General features: G+C 41.7%; 1 protein-coding gene across 10 annotated transcripts in view; it reads right to left on the minus strand.

Annotated features, from left to right (window-relative positions):
* Gatad2a (GATA zinc finger domain containing 2A) overlaps positions 1-22,108 on the minus strand; it is a 112,991-nt gene that overhangs the window by 50,715 nt on the left and 40,168 nt on the right. For 6 of the 10 annotated variants that reach the window (XM_077796309.1, XM_077796313.1, XM_077796311.1 and 3 more), the window contains exon 2: positions 15,436-15,531. The exons of the other annotated variants lie outside the window; for them this stretch is intronic. The gene's annotated coding sequence lies outside the window, so the exon portion shown is untranslated. The remainder of the gene's footprint in view (positions 1-15,435; positions 15,532-22,108) is intronic. 10 annotated transcript variants of the gene reach the window in all.

Raw genomic sequence — 22,108 nt, forward strand, 5'->3', positions numbered from 1 at the left:
TCAGTTACTAACTGCCTAGGACACACTTCCTCCTAGTTCACAACTCACTTGGTCTGACATGGACTGCTGCAAGGCTCCTTAACCCAGACAATTCCAACAAGTACTCATCCTGCTCCAGATGGTAACTTGGAGGGACTAGTGACACTTCTTCTGTGGAGGGCAGGAGGAGGAAGACCTTAGGGTTCTGACCTTTGAGGGAACAGAGTTATGAGATGAGAGTTATCTGGTTACAGGACTACACTGGAAAAGGAGTACACCATACTGATCTAAACAAAAAGAAGAATCTAGAAATTACTCATTTGAGCTGGACCCTAAGGGCAGAAATTGAAAAGATGGAAAAGGGGGGAAGTAAGTAACAGAAAAGGTGACATGACAGATATATATACAAGAGAATTAAAACCTGTCTCCTAAAAGGTAGATGAAGACAAATAAAAGGAGATTCAGGCTTTTAACAACTGTATTTTAAATGCAATAAGGTAGCTTAGAAGCAACAGAGAGGAGACTTGCATGTATTCAATATGAGAGGCTCACAATGAAAATGGGCCTCCTGAATGGTTTACAGCCCTGAAAGAGTCCAGGAATAGGGAGGGAAGAATCCTGTCTTTCCACCTGTGAGAGTGAGAAGAGCTAAAACCTTTAATAAAGTCCTGAAAGACAGAGGAAAGTAATGCTGAGATCTGAACAGTAGCACAGAACATGCAAACCTTTTTTTTTTTTTTTTGGGGGGGGGGCACTACTGGGGATTGAACCTAGGGCCCGTTCATACCATACAAGCATTTTACCACTGAGCTACATTCCCAGCCCAGAACACATTACAAAAAGACATGAATACATACAATTTAAATGAAGTGTCTCGGGCTGGAGGTGTAGCACAGTGGTAGAGTGCTTGGGCTAACATATACAAAGCCCTGGATTCCATCTTCAGTACCACAAAAATAAATGAATAAATGAAGAGTCTCCCCTCATGCCACCAAATACACAAATTTAAACATTGATGCTGGAAATTTAAGCACTGATGCTGGGGGTGTGCTACTGCTGAGCCATAGCCACAGCCACAGCCACAGCCTAAGGTTTACCCTTTGGCAAGTCAAAAAGAACTTCTGTTTCAAAAAAATACCAATTACAGACAAGAGCACTTGCAATAAGTGGGCTCCTTTGTGTACTTCACAAATTGGTTATTCTGGCCCTTGTGCCTGGTCTTATTTCTTTTTTCCAACAGGGATACAACAGTCCTGGCAAGAGTTTTCTATCCAACTTTTGCAGGATCAAAAACTATTTACAAGTGTGTTAAATGTAGGTGTTGAGAGAGAAGCTAGGTCCAGGAGCATCTCAACTGCTGTCTCCTATCAGAGGCACTATGACAACCTAGGTGCATCCCCACTGCTAAATAATGGGTCCACTACTGGTTCTCCATCTAAAATGCTAATGATCACCAAACAGTGTCACCAAACAGTGGGAGGAATCTGAAGCAAAATCAGACAAAACATTCTATCCATCATCTTCAGAACTTGGTGAACAACCCAGAGACATGGGTTATCAAGAATGAAAGGAGGGCTGGAGATGTGGCTCAAGCGGTAGCGCGCTTGCCTGGCATGCATGCGGCCCGGGTTCGATCCTCAGCACCACATACCAACAAAGATGTTGTGTCCGCTGAGAACTAAAAAATAAATATTAAAAATTCTCTCTCTCTCTCTCTCACACTCTCTCTCCTCTCTCACTCTCTTTAAAAAAAAAAAAAAAAGAATGAAAGGAGTGCTGGGCACAGTTACACATGCCTATAGTCCCAGATATTCCAGAGGCTAAGGCAGGAAGATTGCTTGAGCCCGGGAGTTCAAGACCAGCCTGGGCAATGCAGCAAGACGCTGCTCAAAACAAAAAAAATAACAAAAAGGGACTGGGTTGAAGCTCAATGATAGATCACTGGCCCAGCATGTACAAAGCCCTGGATTCAATCCCCAGCACCACAACAAAATAGAATGAAAAGAAAAAAAGAAAGAAAGAAAGAAAGAAATGGTATATCCGGTGTTTGCTCTTACAAATAAACAAGTTTACAACAACATTTTCTTAAAGTAGAAGATTTATGTCATGCCTCCAAAAATGCATATTTGGATAAATTTAACAAAATTAACATGGAAAGCAAATTATTACAAACTGATATACTCAAGCTAAGTAATAGCCAACATTTAAAAAACAGAACTTTAGGATTAGGTATGGGAGCTCAGTGGTAGAGCTCCTGCTTATACACAAGATCCTGGGTTCAATCCCCAGCACCAACCAAAAAAAAAAAAAAAAGGCTGGTGGGGGGGATAAGTTAAATTTTGATGGTCTTTAAATTCCTATCTGCAAACCACATCTAAACCTTCTACAGTGGAAGACAGTACTTGGTAGCATCTCATCCCAGCGCTGTGTCAGAACAAAACAGGTTTTCGTTTGTTTTTTAGTTGTAGATGGACACAATACCTTTATTTATTTTTATGTGGTGCTGAGGATGGAATCCAGTGCCTCATATGTGCTAGGCAAGCGCTCTACCACTGAGCCATAGCCACAGCCAGAACAAAGCAGTTTTTAGGACAACTCATCTCTAGAAAATATAAGCTTCTTGCCCTAATAAGTGCCAGCCCGCTAAGAGTGCACCCAGCCACAGGGTATGTAAAAAGAGGCCCAGGAGAACCAGATTCCCAGGCCTCAACCTGGAAACAACTAGGGGATAAAACTGGAAAATCATTCCTTCCAAGGCAAGATGGTATAGGACCGTGCTTTAATCTCCCCTTAGACACAGCTGGATTGCCTGAAAATTTGAAACTGCCACAACATCAACAGCATGCTGGTCACTGAAGTTCTCACACAGAACCCAATCAGCTCTTTCTCTCTTCACATCAGCCTGTGTCCTGGCCTCTAAGCATCCTTTCCCAGTAATGAGATGAAAGTCTGTTTCCATCTTTAAGTCACATAAGACAACAGGAAAAAGTACACCTACAATGATTACAAGTTTATGAAGAGAAAGGCAAGTAGCAAGTAATTGTCTTTAAAAGTACCGACAGTTCCCAGGGCTCAAGTGTAATACCTTGGCTTCATGTGTAATACCTTGGAAGTGTTCTGAACCTAATACTGCCTTACTGAAGCACTGCTGGAAGCAGCCCCACACAGGCGCCTGAGCTCAAGCTCAACCCTATAGCCCCAGGGAGAGAAACAGATGCTGCTGACAAGCACACAACACAGAAACACAGGTGCCACCTATGAAGGGGAACCTAGGCAGTATTAAACCAACACAGATGAACAGTAACCAGAGCCCCATTTGAGGTGCCACAGTGAGGACTAAACTGGCTGAGTTTCCCCCTCCTGTGGGAGGAGACCAGAACTATGTCCTCTTCCATCTGCCTACTGGGCTGGGATCTCCTTAGCCTATGAAGAGTTAGGCCTGTCATTTCCATGCCATCTGTGATGTTCACATCACAAAATGGGAGGCCTTAACCCTTCAAGGGCTGTACTCCCTCAGGGCCCAGCTTAGCTGCAGTCAAGACCCTAGCTCCATAAAGCCCCAAAGATGAAAATGACAGGGAGGTTTTGCACAGAAAATTCCTGGAAGGGCAAAAAAACCTTTCTCTATTCCCAAGAGGGAAACAATGGAAAATGAGGGACTCACATATTCATCTCTTATCATTTTCATCAGGGCACCCAATAATAGCGTAAAGCCATGGGCGGCTGGAGGCCAAGCACACAGTCCCTTTATCAAGTTTCTTCCTGCAAGTATCCGTATTCTTCAGTATCTAAGCTTCAGGGGAGGATCAGAACCAGTAGAGAAGGTTACTTCTTTATACTTTTTTTTTTTTTTTTTTTTAGTTTTTCGGCGGAAACATCTTTGGTTGTATGTGGTGCTGAGGATCGAACCCGGGCCGCACGCATTCCAGGCCAGCACACTACCACTTGAGCCACATCCCCAGCCCAAGGTTACTTCTTACTAAAAAGAAAGTGTCTGCACAGGGCCTACCACAAACAGTTCTTGGAGCACTTCCCCTACAATGTGAACAGCTGGAACAGAAATTCTACTGATATCTTCTTTCCTGTAAAAAGAAATCATCCACCTGTAGTGGGGGTGAGAGGTTCTATAGACACCTATACTGCAGCAACCTCTGGGCAAGTGCTGAGCTGAGCATGAGTTCTGCACAAAGGGAGGGTTTCAAATTAATTCTCCTTTAGTAAAAGCATGCTACCTAATAAAATAGAAGCAAAGTACTTGTTCTGGTCATAAGGCCATGCAGCCTCTCTGACCATCTCCAGACACTCCACCTAAATTATTTTCTCAGCTGATAAGCTCACTCCCACCTCAGGGCCTTTGCACCTCTGATCTCTGCAGGAATAGTTCTTTCTTCACATTTCAGCTAATACTTTACATATGCCACTTGACATTCTACTTACTCATCTCTGTATCCTTCCAGTCCCATTAAGAACAGGGGACATGAGGGGCACAGTGGTACTTGACTGTAATCCTAGCAGTTTGGGAAGCTGAAGCAGGAGGTCAGCATGAGCAACTTAACAAGACCCTGAGCTACTCAGTGAGATCCTATCTCTAAATAAAATATAAAAATAAAACATAAAGGGGCTGGGATGGTAGATGAGCGGTAGAGCGCTTGCCTAGCATGTGCAAGGCCTTGGGTTCAATCCTCAGCTCCACATAAAAATAAATAAATTAAAGGTATTGTGTCCAACTATACCTAAAAAGATATTAAATAATAAAAATAAAACATAAAAAAAGGGCTGGGTATGTGGTTCAGGGCCCATGAGTTCAATCCCTGGTACCCCCCCCCAAAAAAAACAGGGAACAAACACAGCTTCTTATTCTTATTCAGTGCCACCAGGGTCATGTAGACACAATGCTTGGCACAAAAGAAACAATGGATACACATTTTTTAACAGATTGGAATAGATAATTTCAGAACTCCAGCTGTTATCCCATTCCCCTTCCCTTGTTAAATCAGTCAAAATGTTTTCAGTTTAAAAGAAAAAATAATGATCAAAAAACTCAGCAGGGTGGAATGGCCCATCTAGGCAGCACTCAGGAGTTATAATTAGAGCCCAGGAGTTGGAGATTATCCTGGACAGCATAGGGAGACCTCACCAAAAAAAATAATAAAAAGCAGGTGTGGTGCCACATGCTGTAATCCCACCTACTTGGGATGATAAGGAGGAGAACCATAAACTTAATGCCAGCCTGGGTAATTTAGCAAGACCCTGTCTCAAAAATAGGATAGAAATGTAGCACAGTGGTAGATCACCCCTGTGTTCAACCCTTAGTATCACAAAAACAAAAAATCCCTTGTCTCACACCATATATGAAAATTAACTCACAATGGATCAAAGACCTAAGTCCATGGAATTCTGTGAAGGAAACATAAAAGGGTGAAATTTCATGATTTGGCACAATTTGGCAATGGATTCTTAGATATAACAAAAGCATAATATTAAAATAAAAAAGATAATTTGGACTGCATTAAAACATTTTGTGCATTAAAAAACAATACTGATATAGTGGAGTTGGGGGGGTGGAAAAACCATCAGTGAATCATGTACACGACAAGGATTTAGTGTCCAAAATACATAAAGAATTATTAGAGGCTGGGGTGTAGTTCAGTGGCAAAGAACTTGACTACTATGTGTGAGGCCCTGGGTTCCATCCCTAGTACCAACCACATCCCCAAATTTTACAACTCAACAAAAAGACAAGCAATTCAATTAAAAAACAGGCAAAGGGACCAGGTATGGTGGCAAACGCCTGTAATACCAGTGACTCAGGAGGCTGAGGCAGGAGGATCATGAGTTCAAAGCTAGTCTCAGCAACTTAGTGAGGCCCCAAGAAACTCAGGGAGACCCTGTCTCTAATAAAATAAATAAATAAGGGCCTGCAGGGGAAGTAGCTCAGCAGTTAAGCATCCCTGGATTCAATCCCTGGTACAAAAATAAATGAATGAGAATGGGCAAATGATTTATAGACATTTCTATAAAGATATACAAATGCCCAGGAAGCCCTTGAAAAGATAATAAGTCTCTTAGGAAATGCAAATGAAATCATGATGACATACCACAGCATACACATTATATGGCTATAATCAAAAAAGTGAAAAATAACAAGTGAGGGTCTAGAGAAACTAGATCTTCACAGATTGCTAGAAGTAAAGTAAAAAGGTCCAGTGATATGGAATACAAACTGACAGTTCCACAAAAAGTTAAACACATAATTACCGCATGATTCAGCAATTCTATCCCTAAGTATATACCCGAAATAACTGAATACAAGCATTCAAACAAAACTTGTACATGAATATTAAAAGCAACATTATTCACAATAGCCAAAAAGTAGAAACAACCTAAATGTCCAACAATGGAAGAGTGTTTACACAAAATGTGGTATGTCTATATTCGATGGAATATTACTCAGCCATAAAAAGGACTGATGTTTTCATACAATGTAGATGAACCTTGAAAAGTGAAAGAAGCCAGACAAAGGGCTCACATGATCCCATTTGCATGAAATAACCAAAAGAGGCAAATCCATTTAGACAAAAAGATTCGTGGTAAGCCAGGGGCTTGAGAAGAGGAGAGTGGGAAGTGACTGTTAATAGGTACAGGGTTTCATTGTAGGATGATGAAAATGTTCTGGAATTAGAAGTGATAGTTACACAATATTGTGAATGTATTAAATGCATTTAATTGCACACTTCAAAATGGAGTTTTGGCAGGGACGTTTATTTCTGTTTTTGTTGTTTTTCCTAGACTAGGGACTGAACTCTAAGGGTGGTTTACCGCTGATCTGCATCCCTAGTCCTTTTTCTATTTTAAGACAGATGTCACTATGATACCCAGGCTGGCACTTTTTTTGGCACCACAGATTGAACCGAGAGGTGCTTAACCACTGAGTCACATCCCCAGCCCTTTTTTATTTTTTATTTAGAGACAGGGTCTCGCTGAGTTACTTAGGGCCTTGTTTAGTTCCTGAAGCTGGCTTTGAACTTACAATCCTTCTGCCTCAGCCTCCCAGGCCTCTGGGATTACAGGCATGCACCACAGTGCCCAGCTTGGCCTCGAATTTTTGATCCTCCTGCCTTAACTCCCCTAAGTAACTGGGATTATAGACTTGTGTCATTGCACCTGGCTAAAAAATGGTGAATTTTTATTATGTGAATATTACCTGGGTGTTTTTTTTTTTTTTTTTTTTTTTAAGAGATGAGAAAAGAACTAACAGGGAAAAGCAGTCTTATTCTATGACAGCACAGACTCCGATCCTCAGGGAAAGACACTTGTTTGGCACAAGATCCCAAACAGTCATAGAGCCTCCAATCATGTCATGAACTATGCATTTTCACGGGGATCTATGAGGCCACAGCTAGCCCACCAGACAGGTGGGATTAAGAACCTTCTCACAGCAAAGGCACTAATGCCCAGGAGTGTGACCACATGGGACAATTCACTAATAAGAACCAAGGTGGGAAGAGGAAAAGGCCTCAGACTGCTGGGGTCACATGGGCCACTACCAGCTGAACACCTTGGTTTTTTGTTTTGGGTTTTTTTTTGGTTTGGTTTTTTTAATATTTATTCTTTTAAGTTTTAGGTGGACACAATATCTTTATTTTACATTTATATGGTGCCTTGTGCATGCTAGGATGCACTCTATCACTGAACCACATCCCCAGCCCACCAGGTGAACACCTTTTAAGTCAGGCCTTGTCACTGGTTGCACGATGATTAAAAATAACATAGTAAAATATTGGTATGGCTTTATATTAACATACTGCTGAGGATATGCCACAGGCCTCAACTCACAAGGTGTTTTGCTAATTCACTTGTCCAAACACTGGCTTCCCTTTCCACCAAGGACCAGGATAGACTGGGCCCCAGGCACACCCCTGGGGATTCCAATAACATTTCTTCCACCTGAGAGTGGTCCATGCCTCAGGATTCTGTGGAACAGGGCAGTGGGGGTGACAGTTGACACAGCACAAAATCTAAGATTCTTGGGGCTGAGGACCTTCCCACATTGTCAGTTGAATCCCCAAATCACTACTGCTAAGCTCTATGTTTCATGAAACAAAGTATGGATATGTTTAAAATTTTCTGTAATAAAAGGTTTAAAGGGGCTGGGGATGTGGCTCAAGTGGTAGCGTGCTCGCCAGCCATGTGTGAGACACTGGGTTCGATCCTCAGCACCACATAAAGATAAATAAGTGAAATAAAGATATTGTATTCAACTACAACTAAAAAATAAAGATTTTTTTTTAAAAAAAGGTTTAAAGGTTGGGTTTGACCAAAGCCTTCCCTCAGTTTAACCCAAGTTTGACTCCAGTTTCTTGACAGATCATCCAGAGCAGGGAAACTGGTATAAAGTAGGTGGTCAACTGGTATTAATTGATAATACCACTTACTTTATCCACTCCTGATTGGATACAACTGCTGTGGATGCAGGATACCAATAGGAAGAAAATACTGTTGTTTGAAGGAGAACTAAGGATGGAACTTAGGGCCTCACACATGCTAGACAATTACTCTACCACTTAGTCACACCACCAGCCCTTGACACTGGTGTTTAATAAAAATAATAACAACAACTTACATAATGGAGTCAAAGTATTAAGTGAAGAAGCACAAGAGGTGATAAGACATGTTCTAGGTACCCAGCAGGGGAGGAAAGGGTGGCTCAGAAGCTCACCTTCTAGAAGCTACCATCAGCATCACAGCTAGTCAGATCAAAAACTGCCCAACTTACTACAGTGCTCCTTGGGAAGCTGAGGCCAAGTTCAAGACCAGCCTGAGCAACTTAGTAAGGTCCTATCTCAAAATAACTTTTTAAAAGAGCTGGGGATGTATGTAGCTCAGTGATAAAGCACCCTGGGTTTAGTCTCAGTATCAAAAGAAAAAAACAAAAAAATCAAAAAACAGAGCCCAATTCACTTCTCAGTTTCCTCACCTGCAGGAATAGCACCCACTTCATGGCTAAAACTTTCCAGGAAACCATGAAGGGTAACTTCATGTGCTGTTATTATATAAAGAAAGCAAGCTGTAAAGAGAAGCTGTCTGGTGGGCCAACAGGCATCAGGCCACAGCCTCTCACTAGCACATCTACTAAAGGTTAAAATTCTGACAAGTTCACAATCCAACTTTTGTAAACTGCCAGTTTCCCTGCTCTGGATGATCTATTGTGTCAAGAAGCTAGGGTTAAACTCAACTTTTAAACCTTTTATTACAGAAAACTTCAAACATATCCATAGAAGTAGTGAGAAAAATTGCCAGCCCATGTCCACCACTCAGGTCCCAAGGCCATCAGGGGACAAATCTTGTGGGTTCTATATATGCTGCTCTTTTCTCCTACTCCTCCATTAGCTTTCTTGAAGCAAATCCTTCACAATATGCATTTATAAATGAAGGGTTTAGTGTTGGTGTCTATATGGCAAATGTGATCACAATGATACCTTCAACAATTTAAGAGCCATCCCTTAATCTTTGTTGGAGTCACACTTGGTTGAAAAAAATTTTTTAAAGTCGTAGATGGACACAATACTGAGGATTGAACCCAGTGCTTCATGCATGCATGTTAAGTAGTGCTCTACCACTGAGCCAAAGCCCCAACCACCCTTGATTGAAATCTTTATAGCATATGTGTATGCCACACTGGAGGCACACAATCACACCCCCACCACCACTTGCTTGCAATCATGTTCAAGAAATTAGGTCATTTGTCCTGTTTCCCACAGTTGGGTTTTGTGGGTGGTGTAACTTGGCCACACTCCTGATTTCCTGTAGTCTGGTAAGGTACAACCAACACACATCTCTCTAGAAGTACCTGATGCCCTCCGTGGAAATTAGTGGTCCCTTCACATCGCATTTCAACAGGTGTCTTCAAAATTAGAAATTTTTAAAAAATATTTATTCTTAAGTTTTAGGTGAACACAATATCTTTATTTTACATTTATATGGTGCTGAGGATTGAACCCAGTGCCTCCTGCATGCTAGGCAGGTACTCCACCGCTGAGGCACAAACCCAGCTCCTAAAATTAGAATTTATAGTTCCATTGTTTCAGATAATTTAACAAGAATATGTCAATAGTAATGCTGTTCATTAGTTACATGTGGTTATTTAAAGTAAAATTAAGACCTTATTTTCTCAATCACACTAATCCAGGTATTACAAATGGACCACATGTATACAGAACATCCTCCATATTCCAGAAAGTTTTATGGGACAGTGTTGCTCAACTTTGCCCTCATTTACTATATCTTGGTCTTCCATAGTTCAGTTCATAGAAAGGAGGCAGGATAAATGCTTCCTTCTAATAATTTTCTAAACAAGCTGGTTTTCTAACAACTTCTAAAGAGGACTGATGAGTTTCTTCCTTAGAGCACCAACATGAGCCTGAGGATCTTTAAATTTTTATTTATAAAATTAATTAGTTAATTAATTAATTAGAAACAGGGCCTCACCATGTTGCTTGGGATGAGATACAATAATCCTCCTGCCTGGATATGACAGAAACTCAGGACACCCCTAATGGGGTTATGTAAGGGTCCTTGAGTTTACTAGGGAGTGGATTTGGGGCAGGCAGTGATGTTGCTGGTTTCCACTTAGAGGAAAAGTTTGTGCCTGCCAGGAGTGAATGGTGCACACCTGTATACCCGGTGACTCTGAGGCAGAAGGATCACAAGTTCAAGGCCAGCCTCAGCAATTTAGTGAGATGCCAGTTTCATAATAAAACAAAACTGGGTGGGGGGATGTGGCTCAGTAGTAGATCACCTGCCTCAGTCTCACAAGTAGTAGGACTACTAAACTCAAGCTTACCTGTGGACTTCTTTTTCCCCCCATTTCAGCTAGGGATCAAATTCAGGGCCTTGAAAAGGCTAGACCAAGTGCTAGTCCACCACTGAGTCACATTCCTAGTCCCCACCCATGATTGATTAATTGATTTATGTACACCTGGGATGGAACCCAGGGCTACTCTACTACTGAGCTACATCCCAGCCCTTTTTCTGAGAAAGGATCTCACTAAATTTCCCAGGTTCGCCTTGAATTTGTAATCCTCCTTCCTCAGCTTTCAAGTTAAAGGATTATAGGTATGCACCACTGTACATGGGTTAGAATTCAATCTAATTCTATGTTTTACCTAAATACTGTTATTTTGTATTTATGTTTTCTTTTATGTTGAATTTTTTTATTCTTATGTGTGAGCATTACTGCTAGGTTTTGGGATACAAATCTGAAATCCCAGATACTAGGAGGTTGAGCCTGGGCAGCTTGGCAAGACCCTGTCTCAAAACAGAATTACCAAGTGGGGGAACAGGTGGCAGCGGGTGTTATAGCTTCATAGAACACTTGCTCTAGTTCATAGGGCCCTAGATTTGATCCTCCAGTACACCAAAGGGAAAAAAGTTTTCTCCTATAATATACAACAGAAATAATGTTTGTATTGTGACCCTGAAACTAAAACCATGATTCTGAAAAAGAGTTTTAAAAAATTTCTGTTTGGGGCTGGGGATAGAACTCAGTAATACAGCTCCCTTGCCTAGCATGTGTGAGGTGGGGTTCTATCCCTACACAAAAAAATAATAATACCTATTTGCCTTTAAGATATATCTCACTAAAACATTTAATGTTGTGTGAAATAAATCCTCTCTGAGAAATCAGTTAATAGCTTGAGTCATAGTTAATATATACCTAGATTCAATTATTTAATTTTGTCCATGATTTTTAGGGATTGCTCTGTTGCTGCCACCACTGCTGCCACTACCACTTGATGAGCTTTAGTTTTATAATTAAACAAAATATACACACATAGGGCCACAAAGACACAGAAAAGTCTCTCAGAATTCTAGTGATCTCTCCACTGCTCCTCCTGGAAGTGATCATGTGATTCATTTCTAGTTTATACTTCCTTTGGGGGACATATACATACATATACATATATATATATATATACACATATATATATTGCAAATACACAAATAACAGTATACCCCCAACTTTTTATTAGGTTAAGTAGTAGCACGCTGCATCTCTTCTTCCTTCACCTTGCTTTTTTCCCCACTTGTCATTTCACCTAGAAATCCAGTCACCACAACATATAAAGACATCCCTCTACCTCCCTTCACTCAGGGTCTCAATTACACCCACTGATGGATTTACCCCATCAGTTACCCAGCCTGAAGGAAAGTACATCTCTGCCATCCTGTTCTGCTAGTTCCAAGTATGGTTAATAAATAAACCTGTCACAAATATTTCTTATTTTAGACAGTGTATCTTGGGGAAACATTTCTAGAAGTGGAATTGCTGGAGCAAGGGGGTAAAACATGTGTGGTTTGGGTTCTTGTTGTTTGTTTTTGTGGTGCTGGGGATTGAAACCATGGCCTTGTGCATGCAAAGCAAGCACTCTACAAACTGAGCTATATCCCCAGCCCCCCGTATGTGGTTTTGCTAGATACTACATATCCCCTCTGAGGAGCTGGGAATCCCCAAAGCAACTGCAGAAGTGCCTGACTCCCTCCACTAGGACAGTGTGGTCACCTTTGGATGTTTTCCCAGGTGACTTTCCCGCACACATAGTTCTTATTATCAGAACGACTAAGTACTGTTCATACTTTGGTCAAGGGTCATTTGCATTATTTTTTCTGTTGAAGCATCTGCTTTTCAAGTCACACCTATACTTGAACCTAACACCCAACACAAGGTCCAACTTTTAGCACATGAGCAGTGTGTCCCTAACCAAATGAACAAGTGAAATTCAGGGGCAAACATCACATCCACAACCCTGAAAAGACAGTCTGTGCACTGAAATAAACAGGAACATGTGTAGGGTATTGTGTGTGGACTATCTGTATGCTTCAGGAATGGAAGGGAGCTGCTGGACATACCACAATTATCCTTTCCCCTTCTGTGACCTGCAAAGCAGGAATAAATAAGGGCCTGGCTGGCCACAGACCACAGCTTCAACTAAAAGTGGATATAGGCTAGAGAGACATGCCCAAACTTATATTCTATGGAGAAAACCTAAAATCAATTTGTATGCTAAGCTGCCTTAAATACCACAACAAAAAACGCACAAATTTACAAATCTTTAAAAAAAAAACTACCCAATGGTGGTTTTTGCCTGTTTTAACACTAAGCATCATAAGCCATGACTATTCACAAACTCTGTCCTTTCTTATTAAGTTCCTCCGTGCACTGGGCAGGGAAGAGGATGGGCCCAAAGGAAAACCTGAGATGGCCTCTAGAAGTTTCCTTCTGAGCTCCCAAACTGATTACTTATAATGTTCTGTCTTTGTCTTCCCAGCTCTAAAATGAAGAGGAAGGTTGCCACTATGCATTCAACCAGTACTTGAGACTCAGAACATGTGCTTATGAGTTAATAAAGGGCCAAGATCAGGCAGGGGTGCCCGTGCTTGGAGAACTTTAAGTGAGCCCCACTGCCCTCAGACAATACCTTGGGTAACAAGGAGCAAGCTGCAGGTGCTTTTCCCTGAACAAAGGAGGTAAACTTTATAACACATACACTCTGAGAGGTACATGGTTTCAAGATTCTGAATCTCTGGTCCTTCTCTTCATTCTATATAATGTTAATGTCTAACACACCCAAACAGTAGTGACCTGACAGCACAGCAGGATCCTCAACTATCCTCTAAGTAACCAACATAGACATCAAATCTGTCCTTGTCTCCAAAGAATCCCTAAGCAGGGTTTGGGAGACCTGAAACTGTATCTGTCATGGACAACAATCTGGCAGTTGCAGAAAAAATTTAACATGGAGCTAACATATGACCTAGTAATTCCACTCTTAGGAGTAGACCAACAAAAATGGAATATAGGCATTCAAATAAAAATGTGCATGATTGTTAAATGCAGTACTATTCACAACAGCCAAACAGTAGCAACAACCCAAATGTTCATCCATGAATGAATGGGAAACAAGACATAAAAATGAAGTGTTAATAGATGCTACAATGTAGATGAACCTGTAAACAGATGTGGAAACAGATATAAAAGGCCATATTATGCATGATTTCATTAATATGAAATGTCCAGTACAGGAAAATTTAGAGATAGAAAGCAGATTAGTGGTTACCAGGAACTAGGGAAGGAGGTATGGGGCATGACCTCTGATAGGTATGTAGTTTCTTTGGGGGGAGATGACTAGTGTGGTGACAGTTGAACTACTCCTCAGTATATACACAGACTCATATAAAAAGCACTGAGATTATATACTTTAAATGAGTGAATGATATACTTTAAGTGATATAGCATGCATGAGACCCTGAGTTCAACCCCAAGCATTGTTTAAAAAAAACAACACCAGGAGAATTTGGTTTTGTCAGAAGACCATCTTAGAAATGATTTCCTAATATCAGATCACTTGACCATATCTTCTTGCCATAGGCAGATAAGAGCTGAAACCTCACAAAACTGACCTCAACACTTGTCATATACCACACTCAGCACAGCAGGCAAGTCAGAGAAACCAGCTCTCAACATTGAGCAGCCAATAAGACACCACCAGAGTGGGGATAAGCCCCTGGGCAAGTTACCTGCCAACTCTGGACTGTATGCACTGCAATCTGTAAAAGGAAGCAGCTGACCCAGGAGGTGATCAAGTTGCCCACAATATTCTAAGACATCTCAGTTCTATATATATATATTTTTTAAGATAGAAGGGGGGGAGGGAGAGAGGGAGGGAGGGAGAGAGAGAGAGAGAGAGAGAGAGAGAATTTTTTAATATTTATTTTTCAGTTTATTTTTATATGGTGCTGAGGATTGAACCCAGCGCCCCGCGCATGCCAGGTGAGCGCATTACCGCTTGAGCCACATCCCCAGCCCAGTTCTATATTCTTTTTCAGGTAGGTGACCCTGAGCCAAAATGTTACTGCTAAGCCCTGATGGTAACAGAGAAAATCCCATGCAGGTGTCAGGATATGACCTGCTGGATTTGGACTCCACTTTAAGAGTTCCTTGAAGGGAAGGCCAGATCAGCTTTCCCACAAGGCACAGGGTAGGGTGAGGGAAACAGCTTCAAGCACCAGTGCAAGGCTCCCCACTGCACAGTAATTAAGGAAAAATTCTTAAACGTTTAGAGCAGCATTGGGAAACTACAGGAATGGCCAGAGGGCAAAGGCCATCTGGCTGGAATTACCCTCTACCTCTGATCCTCACAGAGAGTGGGACCATCCTATTTAGGACCAGGCTTCAAAAACAGTGACCAATGGGAATGTTATCTTTACCCAGAAACTCAGGGTAAGATGGAGACAGCAAAGAGTGCAATCCCACAGCAACATGCCTTCCTGTCTTCTCTAGAAGGTGGCTGTCAGTTTCTGAGGCAGTGCTTACTTAAAAGTGCCCAAGGAGCTACTGAGGCCCACTGAACAAGTTAGAGCTTTTCATTCCACACATACCAGACCCCAAGCACTCACCTGGCCTCAGGGTATAGGACGAGAAGCACTGGTCCTACCAGTTGGCCATGGCCACAGCTATGTCAAAAGACAACTTGCATCAATGTGCTGAACAACCTAAACCAAAGGACAAAAAAAGAAATGCTGAGTTCCCGAGGAAGGATTCTGGAATATACTGGCAACTTAAAATGTCTCCAGGACAAAATGTGCAGCTCAATGGTAGAGCACTTACCTATCTACCATGCACAAGGCCCTGGGTTCCATCCCCAGCACTATTAAAAAAAAATAAAGTATCTCCAACCACTGGAAAAGCCTTCCATAACAGGGGCAAGCTGAAGAAATAAACTTCTATCTATTCCAAGGTATGAACCAATATGAGGACAGCCAATAAACACCAATCATTCCAGGCATTGTTTTCACCACTATAAATGGAGATGTGAAGGTGGTAAAGAGTCATGTGAAATTAAATTATTTCTACCTTTCACATACTGAATGCACAGATAAATGGTTTGAATTTTTGTTACAACAGTAGTGACATTAATAACAGAAATAATAATTGCTGTTAACCCAGCATTTAACAGATGCTTAACAGTGTGTTCCTGATACTATGCTTGAACACCATATAGATCTAAATCCCCAAGACAACATTAGGGGTAGGTTACAGGATCATGCCCATTTTATAGATAAGGGATCTGATGTATATGGATTTACCAGGATCACAGAGCACACAGGTAGTAGTCTAAGAGCTCACTCAAGAATCCTATCCAAAAGTAGACTCTTAGGCACTGGCCCAAGAAAGTCACCCACCATTCCAGGCAGTGTTGGGTTTGTTCTCAAGAAAGATGGGAGAACAATGTGATTGGGAATGGACAGACTTCACCTCCCCAGATAGAAGCAGCTTTACCTCTAACCTCAGGGATTATATCCACAGGGTTTACAACTACCCAGGGAGGAAGGGGCTGCCTATTGTAGAGACAGGAAAACTAAGGCTCAGGAACATTTAAAAGGGTAGATGTCTAGTTCAGTGGCACAACATTTGCCTAGCTTGTGCAAGGTCGTGGATTCCATCCCCAGCATCAGAAGAAAAATGTTTAGGAATTCTCTCAAGGTCACAGAGACAGGATAGCCCCAGGGCATCCACTCCTGGTTTGTGGAGTCAGACATCCAGGGCTGTGGGCCAGAGGCTGAACCTAGTGAATTGGCCAAATCCCAGACTCCCAACAGTTAGTCCTGTTCGTTATAGCTTGACAGATAGTGTCAACATCACCTCTGTTGTCATTCTTTGCACCCATATGACTACCAGGAGCTTTCTCTGATATGAAACCTTTATTTTTAAACTGGGTTCACAGGAATTCACAGGTCATGGGCAGCAAGAAACACTCCTACAGAAAAACCTGCAAAATAAGGATGAGAGCAAATGCCAGTGAACTCTGTTGAAAGAGGAACAAAAGAACACAAGGCACCCTCCTAAAAGAGGTCCAGGGTTGACCACAGACACCAGGAGGCTAGCTTCACAAGAGAGGTAGTTTCTGCCATTCTTTTTGGCTCCATTCAGTCTGGAAAACCCAAAGGTTTCTTCTATACTTAAAATGAAGTCTCTTTACTGCAGAAGTGGAAAAATTTCCAAAGCCAGAAACCATACTTGCCAAGCACCTGCTTTATTACAGGACTACTAAGGTCAAAACATACTATTCCCATCTTAGAATGCTTTGACTTTTTTCCCCCACTTTACAAGAAGCAACTTTCCCCCCCAACTTTATAGAAGCACTACCAATGCAGTAGAAAAACAATTCTAATCTTGAATTTAGACCTTTCCTGGGGTGGTGATGTGCAGTTCAATCCTGTCTCAAAATGGTAGGTAGCAGCACACACTGCAACTCCCTATGGGTCCTTTAACAAACAGAGGAAACAACTGATACTACAGTGTGGCGTATTATCAAGGTAGGATGTTTGTTCAGTAGGTTAGATAGATTCAATGCATTTTTTATTTTATTTTTATGTCACTGTGGATTGAAACCAGGGGCACTTACCACTGAGCCACATCCATCCCCTACCTTTTTATTTTGAGACAGGGTCTCACTAAGTTGATGAGACTGCCTTGAAATTGTGATCCTCCTGCCTCATCCTCCTGAGTCACTGGGATTACAGGCACACACCAACACACCTGGCTGCATTTTTTATTTTTATAATATTTCCAATTATGATGGATTTTGTCCCATTGTAAGTCAATGTCATGACTTACAATGCCTTCATATGTATATCAATGTCAACTTTGTTTCTACATACTAGCAACAACCAGAACTCAAGGTCTTAAAAAAATCAATTTATATTAGCATAAATATGTGAAATACATAAGGATAAAGAAATTATAATGAAAACTTAAATGGAGAGAAATGCTAGAATATACTGATTTCTCTCCCAAATTTATCTATAAATTCAACATAATGCCAATAAAAAAAATTCAGCAGACGTTTTTGTACAAATGATAGGAATTGAGGTAAAGGCTGAGGGTGTAGCTTAGTGGTAAAGCATGTGCTTTAGCATGTGCAAGGCCTTGGGTTCAATCCCAAGCATGTACAAAAAGCAAGTATATAAGAATGTAAAGGACCTAGAATAATGAGAACATTGAAAAATGGACAAATTTGATATACCCTACCTGATTTCAAGACCTACCATAAAGCTTCAATAACTAAGACTGTGATATGTACACAGAAACAAGTAGATCAACAAACAACAGATCCACTCATGTGGGAATAACTCATTTTCAACAAAGATCCAAGTACTGAGCTCTGTGCAACCACAAAACACACAAAAATCACAACATAACAGTGCACCAAGGGATATAGTGTAATATGCAAGTTTTAAGGCACCTCAATCTTTCAAACTTCACTACAGCTTTCCCCAGTTGGTGACAAATCCATTCTTCCAGTTAACCAGACTGAAATCTAGAATTGCCCTCTTGAAATTCCCCCAATATTCATCCCATAGGCAATCCTGATGGTACTCCCATCAAATACATCTGGAATTCCAACCACTTCCCACACTACCAATGATCATGTATTCCCTCCCTGCCAGCACAAGCACTTCCAAACTCGACTAGCTTGTTCAAGTCCTTAGCTCAAAGTTCCTTCAGGGGGGCTGGGGATGTAGCTCAAGCGGTAGCGTGCTCACCTGGCATACGTGCGGCCCGGTTTCGATCCTCAGTACCACATACAAACAAAGATGTTATGTCTGCCAAATACTAAAAAATAAATATTAAAATTCTCTCTTTTAAAAAAAAAAAAGCTCATTCAGTACATCTGGGCCCAATGGCGCACACCTGTAATCCCAGCAGCTTGAGAAGCTGAGGCAAGAGGATCATAAGTTCAAGGTCAGCCTCAGCAAAAGCAAGGTGCTAATCAACTCAGTGAGACCCTGTCTCTAAATATGAAATACAAAAGATGTGGCTCAAGCGGTAGCACGCTCGCCTGGCATGCGCAGGGCCTTGGGTTGGATCCTCAACACCACATTAAAAAAATAAAATAATAAAGATATTGTGTCCACCTAAAAACTAAATATTAAAAATAAAATAAAATACAAAATAGGGATGGAGATGTGATTCAGTGGTGGAGTGCCCTCCAGTTCAATTCCCAGTACAACCCCCACGCCCCAAAATAAAAGTTCATTCAGCATGAAACTCTGTCCTCTCCTGACCCCGAAGGCCCACTGGGTACCTATCAACCCACCCCACCCCATCCTTGACTTCTTCCAGCCCTACTGGCCTCCTGACCATGCCCCATATCTCCCACACCAGGCACCTTTCCCACTGGGCTTTTTGTTTTTTGTTTTTATGTTTTAAACAAAATCCCAGCAACTGTCATTTTAAAAATCACCTCTTCCAAGGGTGCTATGATGTGCACCTGTAGTCCCAATTACTGGGTGGCGGGGGCTGGAAAACAGTAGGAATACTTGAACCCAGGAGCTCAAGGTCAGTCTGGACAACAAAGTAACCACATCTTAAAAAAGAAAAAAAAAATTCCTTAATCTGCATTCCAAATTGTAAAGGACCTTTAAAAATATAATGATGCAGTATATATCCAGCGCTTCCATTTTTTCAGAAGAGATTGTACATTTATCTCTCCTGGAGGTAGTTGCAAGTCTGCACTAAGTTGCTGTCTGGTTCAACCATCCTACCCTTCAGGTGGCTGACACTCGTGTCCCCTCAGTTGCTGTCTTTGCTCCAGTGTCTTGTGAAGGGCCAACCTGCTAACTATACTCCTACGCTGCTCCTTCTCTTTCCACACTCTATACAACACAGCTACTGTGTCTGTGGACTTTCTCACACAATAGTGTAAATGCCACAAAGAGCAGGGCTGTCTGATGCCTGATTTTATTTCAAGCACCCAGAACTGTGACACACAACTGTGCTCAATAAATATTTAAATAAATGAGAGGGGAAGGTGTAAGACTAAAACAGAAGGACCCAATCTGAGAAGCACATGACAGCAGCCCCTTCCATATAGTTAGTGCAAAATTCACAAAAGCACCAAGACTAAGATCACTTAGCATTCTTAGAATGAGATGCGTTTCTTGAAAATGAACTATAATCGCTTTTCACTGATCTATCATTTGCACTGTTTTGCCATCTACCTCACACTGGCTGAGTTCAGAGAGCTTTTACTGTTTTTATTTCCAACCCATACATTTAAAACAGTATCAAGTAACCCTTAAGTACACAATTACCAACTCTTAAGAGACTCTTCTGCTCCCCTGATAAATCATTATGGTTTGGCTTTGACCCTGCACCTGGGTACTCCACTTACTGACACATGTACACACAAGCACTCTCACATCCCTAACCCACAACCCACCCCAACACAACTTCTCAATCTAAGGGAAGATCATACTTGATGAGAAGGTAGCCATGGTGATTTACATAAAATCAAGTCACTGTGCTTTGGGTAACAGAAGTTCTTTGTTGCCATTTTATCCCCTCCAGTCCAAGCAAGCAAAGGACAGCTTCCCTTTTAGGAGGCCCTGGCCAGACTTGAGCTATTCCCTGGGGAGCTCCAGTAACAGAGATATGCCCATGGCCACTGCAGGATGGTTTGTCTGGGGCCATAGGCACTTGGTGGGGAAGCGTGGGCTCTATGAGGTACACCTAGAGAGCCCATTGTCCCTTGCAACAGGCCAGGCTATACAGAAGCTGCAGCATACCTCCTTTCTCTTCCCAGTACCTGAACTCACCAATGCTTTTACTATCTCTAAAATTTTTCAACCAGTCCTATACCCAAATATTTACCACCTTGACTTCCATCCAATCCTGGGTACATGACATTAGGCCCAACGAAGTCCAAGATGAAACCCAACCATAATGTTTGCCTTCCCCTGCTCCTCTTCCAGACCACAAAATTCACTTGTTCTGCATAAACAGTCACCTGAGCCTGAAACCTCTCTGCTCATGGTCCTATCAATTGTACTGCCAAATTCTCAAGGAGAAGAACTACCTGGTTCTACCAGAAAGTGAGAAACTGAAGCAAGGAAACAGTAGAGCATCTCAAGGAAGCTCAGAGGTCATGCTGCTCCAGGAAGTGCCCGCCTGCCAGCCAGTTGGAGAAGGATTAGCTTGGACCACAAGATTTTTTTTTTTTTTTTTTGATAAGTCTTCTGCTGCTGGGATGAAACCCAGGACCTTCTTCAAGTTAAGCACATGCCCTACCACTGAGCCACACCCCCAGCCCAAATTCAGTTTTTTAACATGGGAACCAGCACACTATTGGCTGCCACCTATTTAGATAAATTAAATTTTCCTGGGACAGAGACATGCCCAGTACACTCTAATCTACAGCTGCTATTGCTGCACAATGACAGAGTCAAGAATTGGTGACAGAGACACTAAGGCCTAAAAATCAAAAACAGTATCTCCATCTTGAATGATCAGGAGAAAACCTCACCCCTGACAAGCTGTGCTGAACATCTGTTAAAAGGCTTCTGAGGGCCTAGCATGTGTGAGGCATTGGGTGTGATCCTTAGCACCATATGAAGGTACTGTATCAATCTACAATTAATAAAATAAAAATAAAAAATGGGGGCTGTGGCTCAGCAGTAGCGCACTTGCTTGGCATGTATGAGGCACTGGGTTTGATTCTCAGCACCACATATAAATAAAGAACTATCAACAACTAAAATAAATAAGTGGATTAAAAATTTTAAAGGGGGGGCTGGGGTTGTGGCTCAGCGGTAGAGCACTCGCCTCACACGTATGAGAACCTGGGTTCAAACCTCAGCACCACATAAAAATAAATAAGTGAAATAAAGGTATTGTTTCCAACTACAACTAAAAAATAATTTAAAAAGGACTGCTCAGTAAGGAGACAAAAGTGACCCTGGTCACAGAACATTACTGACAAGATTAGTCAGGTCAAGCCAGACATAATGACACAGGCCTATAATCCCAGCAACTCGGGAGGCTGAGGCAGGAGGATCACAAGTTTTTGTTTTTTTTTTTTTTTTTTAAAGAGAGAGAGAGAGAGAGAGAGAGAGAGAGAGAGAGAGAGAGAGAGAGAGAGAGAGAGAGGGGCGGGGGGGGAATTTTTTTTTAATATTTATTTTTTAGTTCTGGGCAGACACAACATTCTTGTTGGTATGTGGTGCTAAGGATCGAACCCGGGCCGCACGCATGCCAGGCGAGCGCGCTACCACTTGAGCCACATCC

This window comes from Urocitellus parryii, chromosome 3 (genome assembly GCF_045843805.1).
Source record: "Urocitellus parryii isolate mUroPar1 chromosome 3, mUroPar1.hap1, whole genome shotgun sequence".
Lineage (NCBI taxonomy): Eukaryota > Metazoa > Chordata > Mammalia > Rodentia > Sciuridae > Urocitellus > Urocitellus parryii.